This window comes from Pseudopodoces humilis, chromosome 10 (genome assembly GCF_049639895.1).
Source record: "Pseudopodoces humilis isolate 2021_Gansu_Grassland_sample_001 chromosome 10, ASM4963989v1, whole genome shotgun sequence".
NCBI classification, from domain to species: Eukaryota; Metazoa; Chordata; class Aves; order Passeriformes; family Paridae; genus Pseudopodoces; species Pseudopodoces humilis.
Genome location: NC_142209.1, coordinates 23,684,179 through 23,695,872, shown reverse-complemented (window position 1 = coordinate 23,695,872; position 11,694 = coordinate 23,684,179).

The following is an 11,694-nucleotide window of genomic DNA, read 5'->3' as shown; positions in this document are numbered from 1 at the left end:
CTGGAAGATGTGGAAAGAAATGAGTTTGTTCAGCCAGAGAAGGAGACAGTGGAGCCACCATCCTCCTGGAAGCAAAAGGTACAGCAAGGGAAATTCTACCTACATATTGAGAAAATAATTCCTAGTGAGACTAGTGACAAGAGAGTTATAAAAACACATGGAAGTGTGACTTCTCTGGGCTGATCCTCTAAGGAAAAAAAAAACCCTAAAAGTAAAACCCCAGGGGAGTGCAAATGGTCACAGCACAGCGCTGCACCAGATCTGGGTCTGTTTTAAAACCCTTCTAATGTCTTGGGTGAGATGCAGGGCAGAGTACAACCCATCCCAAAAGATGTTTTGGTTTTGTATCCCTTGTTTGGACGTCAGGAGCCTGGCTGGGATCTCGCCTGGGAAAAGCAGCGCATGGGAGCTGATGGAGTTGTTATGGCAGATGGGTGAAGGCAGCGCCAGGCAGAAGGATTCACAGAGCACGTGTCAGCAGATCTGGGCTGGTTCCTGGGTCTCTGACAGCTCCTTTCTCCCAGAGCTTCTGGACAGGAGACAAAATGTGATTTCTTGCTCCTTCCACTGAAAGACGGCTGTGAAAGTCTGATTTATGCTGAACACTCTGGAAAAGAAGAAAGCTTGGCTGTGGAACCAAGTTCAGCTCTCAGCCAGGAGAACCTTGTATGGGATCAGCAAGTTTTAACCATGCAAATGGAATCTGAGTCCAAACAGAGCCCTGTTTCATGACTTCTGCTTCTCCCTTTCTCACTGCACAGAGTCAGGCTACCTTTTCCCTGAGCAAGCCCTCTCATCCTTTCCTAGGATCGAGGACAGGCTGGGAAGTTGTAGACAACTTTTATCCTTTTTGTCTTTTCTCTTTTATTTTTTCTTTTAATTTTTTCTTCCCTCCTGCAAGGCACAGCCAAACACGTCACAGCTCTGTCTTTCACTGAGATGATTCCCAGCTGCCAAAATGTACTGGAAGAGGTCCACCTGCCTGTGAGCCTGTCACCAAAAGCTGTGTCTGAGCATGGTCTCATGCTGAATGACCCCAGGCAGTCTGGAGGAGTGCTCAGGGCACTGGGGAGAAGGAATTTCTTGGCTCAGTTGTCAGCCATGAAGGTGAACAGGTGACCTTTATTATCCATGCCTTTGTTTCCCCAGGTGGATGCAGCAGGCCAAAGGCCACCAGATGTCCTTTTTCTCCAGACCCACCACCTCCTGGATGATCCTGAAAGTGGGTTATGGGAGTGATGTTTGGATGTTGCTTGGGATGTCTCCAGTCACAGTAGCAGCAAATCCTCACCCTGCGTACACAGGTGAGAGCGATTCAAAGGCAGCACTGATGCACCATGGAGAGGTGAGACCTCCCATCCAGGCCTGATCACACTGGGAGAATCCGAGGTGCTCAGAAGGCCCAGAACCCTCTGTCTAAGATAGGAAACTTGTGCCAAACAATCTGGTTTACAAGGGAGGAACAACAGGCCCTGAATGGGTCCTGATGAACCTGGACATCTCCCTGGAGTACACACAGACATGAATGAGATGTGACAAATACAAGCTGAAGAAGAGAAAGCTTGGATTAGATATTGGGGGAAAATTTACCCTGAAGATGGTTCAACACAGAGGACCAGAGGCGTGGGAGAATGTCCATCCTTGGGGATTCAGAACTTCACTGGACAAAGCCCTGGGCAATCTGATCTAAACTGACTTTGCTTTAGGGCTGTTGGACCAGAGATCTTCAGAGGTTCCAAATAACTTGAATTATCCTGTGACCTACATCCAAAGCACTACCCAAGGTTTTCTTGCATCATCTAGAGTTCAATGAGCCCATCTGGTTTTCTGCTTCTACATCAGCAGGATTCTAATTCTCCCTTATGGTTTAATCCCTTAATTCATTTGCCGTAATCCTGTAGTATGTGGCTGGAGGAAAAGGAAACAGCACAGCAAAGAAAAGAGAGAAATGCAACAAGTGCCCCTGAGATTAGTATATTACTCCTCTTCTTTCCTGTTTGCCTTCCTGCTGTTCTGCTTCCATGAAAATTTGTGGGATTTCATCCAAAGCTCCAGAATCTCCTCTCCAGCAGTGTCTAGGGATGGATGCTTAGAAAGAAAATAAAAGAAACATTGAGCACAGAATGATTCTCTCCCTGCTAGTCTCTGCCAACCTCAGGCAGCTGAAGCCTGAAGGACATGTGAAGTTAAAGGCCACGTCCAGACTTGAGCACTTGGTAGTTACCACCTGAGAACCTGCCAGCAGAGTGAGTTTTACAGGATGACCCAGGGAAAGTATTTCCTCTTCTTCATGTGAAACAGGCTGTCCAGTTCTCTCACTGGACACCTTCCTGTGCCCTCTCACCTCATCAAAGCTGCCCTGGCAAAGTTCATCTGAAACATGGCTATCTGGGGAGCTGGATGGTGTGTCCAAATACCCTGTGTTTCTTCAGAGGTGTGGGTGAGCTGAAGCACAGCTTTAGGGAGGAGAATCATCTACACACATACGGCTTTTGTCCACCAATGAAGCACATGGTAGTGGTAGGAATTTCCCCTCCATGGCATTTTGGGGTACTCAGAGTTCATACAGCTGCAAGGGGGGAGAGAGGGGATGCCTCGCCTGCCCCCATGCTGACACGCAGGGCTGGTTTCGAAAAGATATCAGTGGAGTTTGGAAAAGAAGCAGAAATATGTATTTCCCTAATAAGCTGAAAACTTCAATAAATGTTTTCCCTCAGTAGGATGTAGCTGAGGAATCTGGGGACCATTGCTGGAGCCAGCCTCTCTGAGAGGAGAAAGTGGAAAGCCAGTCCAAGTGCAACAAATGCCTGGACAATAAAGGGATCTGAAGGGGTTCAAGGGTAGGAGGGATTTTTTTGTCTCTCTGTTGTTGTTTCTTGGTTAATATTTACATGTCAGAACCAGCAAAGCACACCTCCAGATCATACATGGGATCTTTTTCTCCATACTTGGGCAACAGAACGTATGGGCAGGACAATTATGCAAACAAAGATGTGTGCCAAGCCCACCACACCGAAGGGAAGAAATAAAAATGCCAGTTATTTAAAACACGTGTATTAACAGAGGGGTTGACCTCTCCCCTGCCTTTGTGCTCTGCTGACATCGAGGAGGGAGATGAAAATCCTCTCTGGAGCATCAGACCGGCCCCAGCCCCCAGGGGATGGAGGGGCTTTGCTGTACTGGCCCATGGACTCTCTGGGTCACCCATGGGCACCTGCTCCATCTCTCACTGTCACCCCTGATGTCACATGCACCTCTCCACCCCAGCAGGGGCCTGGGGAGCAGCACACAGCTGCAGGAGAAGCTGGTTTAAATTCCCAGCCCTTCCCTAGCAGGGGGAAGTACAGCTTTGGTTCAAACATAGGGGCAAGGCAAGCGGCTGCAGTGTTGTGGTACCTGTGGGACACTTCTCACATGACTGAGCCTCATCTGCCTGTGGCTGCAGCATCTTCTGGCTACAGTGACAATGACAGCCACAAAAGGACAGGATTCAGACAAATCAACTTCCAGCCAGCAAGGCTGTAGATCTCTCTCCTTCTCATGCCCCTCTCATCACCCTTCTTCCCTGCCTCCCCTCTTCAAATGCATCCAAAAGATTCCAGCCCAAATGTTCTAAATTTTGGGATGAACGGTGTTCCAAACATTTTTTCTTTGTAAGGGGGATGGAGGGATACAGAATATTAAGGGGCTGCTATCATCCAGTCCCTGCCCACTGCCCAGCTTTGCACCAGGTCTCCAAACCATGAGGAGAAGTATGGGGTCCTGCCTGGGGCAATTACTCCCTGAGTAATTACAGCGACCACATCTGGGTGCTCCAGCACCTCGGTGACGAGGGTGATAATGGGAGCCAGAAGGCCAGAATGTCTTATCAACTGGTTTGAAAGTAGAGTCAAGCCCTTCAAATGAAAGCCCTTGAGAGAGAGGAGATGATCTTCCCTCAAGTGTCAAGCACATTTCAGCAGTTTAGTTTTCTCCTCCACCAAACTCAGCCTCGCAGTGCCGGCCTCGACATCAACCCTGGACCTGCTTCTGACAGAGCTGAGCACCCGTGCTTGATTCAGATGGGGGGAGCCAGGATCAGGCCTCAGGTGTGTGTTTCCAGAGGCACTTTCAGCCGTCATTTCTTAGTTCAGCCTTTCCATATTTGAGCTAGGTATTTTTCCCTCTGCAGACCAAAGAAGGGGTTAAACCGAGCTTACCTTTTCAGGATCAGGACAAGACAATCACTTGGCTGGAAAGGGAGCAAGAACCAGCCCCCTTCTCTCCCCCTCGCACCGCATTCCTCTCGCCACCCTGTTTCTCTCCTGCACATCCCACTGCGAAGCTGCTCTGGTTGCTCAGCGATGAGCTGTGAACGCTAATGACAGGAGAGGGGACAACATCCTGTTGTCCTGCTCGTCCTTCCCTGACACCTGCCAAGGGCAGGAGGGAAGGAGCCGAACACAGCCGATTTTCCCCCCGCCCTGCTGCAAGGCACCTAGGGCTGAGGCCACTGGCTTTCAGTGAGATTCCAAGTCTGCGTTTCCCCTGTATCCACCTCCTGTTTAAAGTCGAGGGGGAATTGTCCCAAGAGGTGTGCGAAATTGCTGGTTTTATTCTTCCAGTCCTGAGAACAAAAAGAGCATCCCGAGACGGAGCCTCGAGTCTGCTAAGGCAGTCAAATCCCAGCTGGCGATCATGATTTATCCAGGGGATGAGTTTTGGGATGGGCTCAGCAGAGACACCCAAAGCTACACAAGGGCCGGTGTTGTGGCTGGGCTCCCGGGAGAGCGGCTGTAAGGGGTGAGACGGGAGAATGGATTTGCCAGCTCTGCCTTATGTGAGGACACCGGCCAGCCCGCCCGCGCCGGTTCCTGCCTCTGCCCCCGGCTGCTCCCTAACGAGGTTTCCAGCTCGGCTGAAGCCCCGCGCTGCTGGCAGGACCGCAGCCGTGCAGGGCTAAATGGGACTGCGGAGGGACTGCGGATAGCAGTTCCCATCCCCCGATTTCTCTCCTCCACGGTATTAGAGAGGCTTCGGGTTACACCAAACTAACGCAAAAGAGGGGCAAAACTGAGGAGGGGGTGCAAAAAATGTCGTCACTTACTCATGGAAAGACGGGCGAGGGGGTTATAAACCCTGGGCCGATGATATCTTTGAAAGGGGCGGCTTGGGGTTGCTTTCGGTGGTGGTCCCTGTGCCCTGTGCAGGAGTTTGTGATGGAAAGTCTGCAAAAGCCATTAGGACTTTTGTGCTGGGGCACTAGAAAAGCAACGCAGACACCACTCACTTTTCTAAATAAACATTAGTCTTAAAAAGTTTGCACTGCTGACCCCCGCAGCTCTGATTACTTGTAATTCTCTGAACCATATTTTAAGGCTTGTAACTATATTTTATTTTTTTTTTTTTCGGGGAGGGGGCGGGTTTCGTTCGTTCCTTCCTGCAGCCGTGCCACAGATGTACCGTGTGCTCCGGGACCGGAGGGGGTGTCTGCCCACCCCCAAAGCAGGTCCTTATTCCACAGCCCTACAGCCACAGCCCCTCCACATATTCAACTCTCCACGTTCCCCCGAAAAAGATTTTTCTTTTTATTTTTTTTTTCCTTTTTTTCTTTTCCTTTATTTCTTTATTTCTTTTCGTGGTTGGGATCGATCCCGATGAAGAGATGCTGTTCGCCTCTCAGTGCAGAGGCGGTGTGGGCTGCGGCCCCATCCCCACCGGGCTGTGCCCTGAAACAGCCCCGGGAACCCTCCCCAACCCCCCCAAAGAGCCACATCTTGGCAGCACGGCGGAGGCAGCTGCACCGAGGTATCATCAGCATAATTGGAAGGGTCACATGTTAAACCCTCGCTGTTGTTCGCGGTAATGTAGCTGTGTCCCCCGGTTGCACATTTACCGATTTCTCGCAAACCAACCATTGTCACAAGGTTCATTCCAGGAGGAGTGATCCAATGGGTTGCCACGGCAACTATAATGACATTAAAATAGAGGCGGCAGCCCCCGCCCCCCCCACCCCCCATCCCTCTTCCCCCTCCTTTAAAAACCGGCAGCAACCCGGCAAAATCCTTCACCTTCCCGTCGGGGCAGCCCGGGAATTCACACGGGTACCCGGCGCAAAACAAAGTGTGTCGGGCGGGAGGTTGGTTTATATAAAACCTTCCCAGAAAAAGCGGCCCGAGGTTGTCCCCGCGCCCGCGGGAGGCAAAAATGGCCAAAGTGCCCAATTTCCAAGCGGGAACGGCGCGGATCCCGGGGCTGGGAATCGGGACCGAGCCGGGATCCATCCCTGCCCCGAGCACTCGGCGGGAGGGGACAAGGGTACAAAGCTAAGGGGTCTAAAGCCCCGCCGAGGCACCTGCAGCTTGGGCGGTGGGAGCCTCTCCCTCGGCCCGGCCCCGCGCTGGAAATCCGCTGGGCACCACTTGGTTTTCAGGGAAACGTTCGTTTCCGATTAATTTGCCATTATTATTTCTCATCGGTTCTGCTACGGTGCTTTCACGTATTTTTATTTTTCCCCACGAATTTTGGGGCCAGAAATGATGTTTTTAAAAAGGACCCCTGTTTCTGATTATCACCAGACGCCTTTCCCTCTCGATGAATCTGCTCTCTGTCACAGGCACATAAATAAGTGTGACCAAGGAATATTGTGCAAAAGCAGAAGGAAAATTCTGGGAATATCGACTATAATGTCAGCTGGATCTGGCGGGAGGCTCAAATATGTTTAATTTCCATATAAGAGAACGTACTGCCCGTCTTTCGTCGTCGACAGCTGATAGCAGCGCCTGAAATCGAGCCCTACAGGATATCAGTGACGCTTTCCGGAATATTTTTCCCGATCTCTCAGTGAGGCCGGTAAACGAATAGATCCTACCAATTTCTCTCCTTTTTTTCCCATGTGAGCCCGTGGGCGAGAGTTTGTCGAGCAAGGACACAGAAGAAAGACCTTACAGCTCCACTCAGAGCCGTGGTTTCATTACCTCTACCAAAATGTGCCCAACACCTGCCTGCGGTTGGGGCAAACCCCCATTCCGGAAAGAAAGGGAAACGTGCCCACTGTTGGCAGCGCCGAAAAAATAAAAAAGAAAAAAAAATGAGGGGGTGGAAGGGGGAGAATTCTGTGCAACCCGAAGCGGCGCCGCCCGCAGCCGGTTCACACGCGGTTTGCGGCGGTGGAGCGGCTTCCTCCGGCCGGCCCCGACGGCGGAGCCGCGGCACCGACACTCGCACCACCCCGAATATCCGCCCGGAGACGGGGGATGCTCCCAAGTCCCCCCTCGGAGCGCCCGTGGCGGGTGGGGACGGGGCCGGGGCTGCAGGGTCTGAGGGCACCGCTTGGCCCCGGCCTCCGAGGGTGCCCGACCCTCCGGAGCTCCCTCCCTCCCCTGAACACAACCTCTGCGGCTGCCAGGGGCGCCCTATTGCTACTGCCACCCACATCTCAGCAGAGCTGGTGAGGGTGGCATGCGGGGACCACCCCGCAGCTTGGCCAGGGTTGGTTCCCCACCTCTGGCTGCTGCTGGAACCTCTGGCTCTGGGCCGCCTCTGGTTGTGCCAGCCGCCGTGCCCGGGGGGACCTGAGGGTGCGGTCTCCCCACAGGAGCTGGAGTGGGGAAAAGCAGCCGAGGTGGTGAGAAAGGACCGGCCGGAGCAGCGGGACAGGAGAGGAGACGGCGGGTGGGTGTCCCCCGCCGCAGGGCCAAGAGGGGATCCCTGTCCCTGGACACACATCCAGCTCCTTGGGTGTGGGAGCCCCGGGACAGCAGAGGTGACTGAGGACATAGCATGGGCTCAGCTCGCTCCCACTCCAGGGAGGCCAGAAATGTTCTTTTTGACGATCTCCTGAGCTGAAGAGCCGTCAAAAACGTCCCTCTGAAGTGACCCTCTTGGCAGGGACTTATTGAAGGACATACACAGAGTAGGAGCATGCCTGAGGAGAGATGGCAGCCTCGTGGGACAAGAGAGAAAACGAAATTAAAACCGAGGTAAAAAGGAGGAAAGAGAGAGAAAGGTGGGAAACTGAAATTATCCTCCTTGTGAAATGTGCCGGGCTTCTCCGGAGCAACTGCAGAAGGGAGGCCTTTCCACTAGGGTGGATAAATTTACTCGTGTCCCACATGACCGAGGGTGGGGGACCCGGGGCGGAGGGGGGAAGAGAAGGGTCATGGGATTGGGATTTGGGTTGTAAATCACAGAGGAGACGTGGATTTCAGTGCCGCGTTAGGTGTCAGCGGCCTCTGGTTTTGCAAGAGAAGTAATTAAATAAGAGGGAGAAAAAAATGGGGGGGGGGGGGGGGTGGAAAGAAGAGAAAATAGTGTTTTAGAAATAACACGGGTGAAATCTCAGGGGTTTAGGGGTAGGAAGGTGCGTTGGGGGAGCGCCTCTGGGAGACTCTGCTCGCCATGGCGACGGATTGCCCCTCACATGTCCCAGGGCCGGCGGTGGGCACTCGGCTCTGCATCCTGCCCGGCCCCGGCGCTCTCGGCCGAGCCCTTGTGCGCTCCTTTTGTTGCCTTTATTTTGTAGCCACGTTTCTCGCCTGGAATGAGGAGATCGCAGGGATGCTACAGGTCGGAGCGAAGGGGTCGGCACTGCCCCACCAGCTCATTCCCATCTCACTCTCCTCGCCCTACGGACCCCACCGGGACCTGCCGCGGGAGGGGAACCGCGGTCCGGGGCGAGGGGAGCCCGTCTGGCTGGACCCTGACATTTTTCGGCCCCATACCTAGAGAGAGGAAGTTTTTCCTTCTCTATTTAGTTTGTTTCAATTTAAGGAGTAAGCGGCGACACCTCCATTCCCGGGTCCGGCCCCCAGCACGGCTCCGCTCCCGTGGAGTTTCCCCACACCCGAGGTCTTGTCCTCTGTCCCCTCTTCTCCCTCTGGCGAGGGCTGATGGGTGGACATCATGGGGGGCCCCCCAGCTAATCTCGATCGGGTGGGGGGGAAAATTCCCACGGACTTTGCAGGGAGTGCAGCTGGAATGAAAGGCGATCGTGTGCCCCGCAGAAAGCTCTCAGTGCTGAAGAGTGATTTGCGAGGGCGGGGGGTGAGCGGGGGCTCATCCACGGCCTTTCCGAGTGCTCTCCCCTCGCCTCCGCCGGCGGGGAAAAGTGAAGTATCTGGGAATTTTTGTGAGAGTGAAAGGAATCGCCGGTGTTGTTTCAAGCCGTTTCAAACCCTCGGTACTGACGAGAGAGGAATCTAATTTCACTTAAAAGGCGAGCTAAAGCAGGGAAAACGAAATATGAATGAAAGAGATAAAGACACCCCCGAAAAGCGCTTCTCTGCCACCCTGCGTCATGGAGTCCGAGCCTCAGCAAACAGAAAGGATCAAGGGTGGGAGAAACACCACTAAACCGGTCATTAGACAGATCCCGAGGCACCGACACGAAGTCTCCCATGGAGAAACTGACGGACAAACTCATCCCTTGGGTCTCCCTCCCGACCTCTCATCGGAGAGATTGTATCCCTTGCAGGTTTCATCCTGCAATGGCAGGGAGGGATGAGTATGGTTCACTCCATCCCCACGTACCAAATCCCCCCGGATCCCGGGGAAGGGATGCGGGCAGCCAGGCCGGTCGGGAAGCGAGGAATCCCGCCTGCCCGCGGTCAGGAAAGGCCGCCGGGCTCCAGGATGTTCCGTGCCGGCTGCCCAGTGGGGCTGAGCCCCTTCCCGGGCCACGGGCGGGCGCATCCCGGGTCTGTTCACCCGAGGATAGCACTAACATCTGAGTGATTTTTGTCCCGTCCTGGATCTCAGCGTCACCTGTTGCTGCCACGGGCTTGCGGCGCCAATGTACATCTCATTTAAAAAATTATTAAAGTGCGAATTGGTCCCGCACAGACCCTCCGAGCCAGGCGGCAGCGGGCACCGGCACACGCTCAGCCCTGCAACCCCGCACGGGCGTCCCGCAGCGAGCTCCCCGCTAAATGCAGCGGCTGAAAGGGGCTGTGCGGCTCCAGGCTCCCCGGCTCCAAAAACTCGCCCTGAGCTGCTCCGCAGCACACCGGGCACAGGCAGGGGAAGCGCTGAGGCCGGAGGAATTGCCCTCCTGGTTCAAAGGAGGGGAGACCCCCCTCGCTGCGGCCAAGAGAGAGATTTCGGGGGTGGACACGGCCGGAAATCTCCTGGACAGAGTGGGAAAGCGGCCCTCGACGGACCCCAGAAGAAGTGGGTGAGGTAGAAGAGACAGACAGTGAGAGAAAAGGGAGGGGAAAAAAAAAGGGAGAAAGAGAAAGAGGGTGGAAGCAAAAGAAATAGGAAAATAAAAAGAAAAATCCTTAGACAGTGTAAGAGCATAAGAGTGAGGAAGAGAAAAAAGACGAAGAAGAAAGACGAAAAAGAAGAGAGAAAGAAAGAGAGAAAAACAAACCAAAATAAATTAAAATTATTAAAGAGAAGGAAAGAGGGAAAAACCCAAACACAAAGAAATCTAACAGGGTGGGAAGACAGAAAAAGAGAAAGAGAGATATAGAGAGAAAAATATAGAGAAGAAAGGGAGAAAGGGAGAAAGGGATAGAGAGAGAGAGAGAGAAAGAAAGAGAGAAAGAAAGAGAGAAAGAGAGAAAGAGAGAAAGAGAGAAAGAGAGAAAGAGAGAGAGAGAGAAAGAGAGAGAGAAAGAAAGAGAGAAAGAGAGAGAGAAAGAGAGAAAGAGAGAAAGAGAGAAAGAGAGAGAGAGAGAGAAAGAAAGAAAGAAAGAAAGAAAGAAAGAAAGAAAGAAAGAAAGAAAGAAAGAAAGAAAAGAAAGAAAGAAAGAAAGAAAGAAAGAAAGAAGAAAGAAAGAAAGAAAGAAAGAAAGAAAGAAAGAAAGAAAGAAAGAAAGAAAGAAAGAAAGAAAGAAAGAAAGAAAGAAAGAAAGAAAGAAAGAAAGAAAGAAAGAAAGAAAGAAAGAAAGAAAGAAGATGGGAAATTACAAAGGAGAAATAAAAAGTGAAAAAAGAGCGGATGAGAAATAAAAGACGACAAAGAGGAAGGACAGACGAGCCGTAGTTCGGGAGGTGAGGGGAGAACACAGAGCCCCTGCCCCTCTCTTCGCCTGACAGACAGACACAGGGGCGAGCACAGGTCCCTGACCTACAGCGAACACCTCGAGGAGATTTCAGAAGCACCAACTTCATTTCCAAAGCAATTTTCCCGCGGCTGAGCCGGCTCAAACATCTCTTCCTGCCCTCTCCAGATCGGAAAACGGGATTTTTTTATTATTATTTTTTTTTTTAACATCTCGTTTCTCTGCGTTCTGCTTGGGAAAGGAAAGAAATGAAAGAGAGATGGGGAGGGAAAAAAGATGCTGGAGGGCAATATTTTCAGGTCGGGCACTGGGGCACGGGGAGATTGGACGTTATTATTAAATCCTAAATTCACCGTGAAAACGGGAGTTTCTGCGCAGTCACAAGGAAAGGCCAGGGCAGTCCTGGAGGAAGGATCAAACTATTGGAAAATATGTTCTTGGTGTCTAAAGGTGGTTTTTATAATCCAGGATGATTTATTTTTGTTCGGGGCTGCGAGGAACTAGAAAGAGAAAACAAAAAAACTACCGGAGAAAGGAATAAGATCTTGACCTTTCCTAATTCTCCAAATCAGCAGTAATGGAAAGCAGAAGGTGCCAGGGGAAGAGGCAGGAGGTGAGGGCCGAGCGGGAGCGCAGCGGGGCCGGCCGGGCTGGGATCCCGCACCCACAGCCCGCAGCGGGCGAGGGAAGGGCCGCTCGCTTCCCT